The sequence below is a fragment of the Urocitellus parryii genome, chromosome Y (genome assembly GCF_045843805.1).
Source record: "Urocitellus parryii isolate mUroPar1 chromosome Y, mUroPar1.hap1, whole genome shotgun sequence".
Classification (NCBI taxonomy): domain Eukaryota; kingdom Metazoa; phylum Chordata; class Mammalia; order Rodentia; family Sciuridae; genus Urocitellus; species Urocitellus parryii.
The window spans coordinates 8,255,270-8,256,565 of NC_135548.1; positions in this window are offsets into that span (position 1 = coordinate 8,255,270).

Sequence of the window (1,296 nt, forward strand, 5' to 3'; positions counted from 1 at the left end):
GCCAGAATTTAACTCTTGTCCTTCTCTGTGCTGGAAAAGGGTGTATATAGTTCAAGTGATCCAAAATGAGATAGAACAGAACTCTGGAGTACTCACAGCTATAAATAGAAACAGGTTGCTAGAAATCAAATGGTATATTTTTATTTCTTTTAGCTTTATGAGTAAGAGTCAAATAAATGATCATCTGATCACTGTTAAGTAGTATTGTGATTTTGTAGCTAAGTGCTATTTCTTGCTCACAGAAAAAGATTATCTTTTCAGAATGAGATCCTATAGGATCTTTTCTTGCCAGAAGCATTATTGATGGTATGTAAACTAAAGTTTTATCAGTAGGAATTTATAAGTTTTTTACAAAAAATAATTTCTAAGCATGTTGCTAGTGAATTACTGAGTAAGTGTATAAAATGATGGCTAGAAGTTCATGATTTCAGTATGGGCAATGGCATTATTATATTGATATTTCTGCTAAAAGGAGTTTCCTCTCCATTAAATCACATTTGCTAAGGAAAATTGTGAGAAACTATTTTTCCCAATTTTATTTTATTAGTTTAAAAAATTTAGGTCCATTAATTTTTCAGAGTGAAGCTGAGGTCTTTGAAATTTAAGTGAGTACATAAAAACTTTTGTATCTCAATGAGGCAATATTGAAAACTTCAAAATTTTTCTTTTGCACATAAACATTTCTGTATCATATCTACAGACATTTCTACTTAATGTTAATTAGTTAATTTACTTCATGTTATTTAGGTTAAATTCATGTTTGAATAATGCCTTTTAAAAATATTTATGTAGATCTGTAAAATACACACATCTGTGTGGTGCTGTTTTATTATTTTTTTTACTACAGTTTATGATAGGAAAGATAAATTTATAAGACAGTTACTACTTGGAAAAAGGATATGGTGATCCTTTACTAATTTCTAGAAACATTGGACATATGCTTTTGTACTTTTAAAAAGAGAAAGATGATGTGATTAGTCATAACTTCATAAGTGAATTCCTTGAAAATCTCATTTGGTTGTCTCTTTAAATATGTGTGTGTGTGTGTGTGTGTGTGTGTGTGTGTATGCATATATATAAAAAGCTCTCTGAGATGCATTTGCACATTGACTTGGGAAGTCAATGAGAATACAAAAATAATTGAACTTATGGCACCATAATTTAATTTTCAGCCTATGGATCTTCATATTTCAGTTATTAACAGAACTATCATTACAGTTTTCACTTGAGATTTTAATTGTGTAAAATGCATCAATGGGTCATAATTAACATATGCACTATTTTGTTTAATACAGT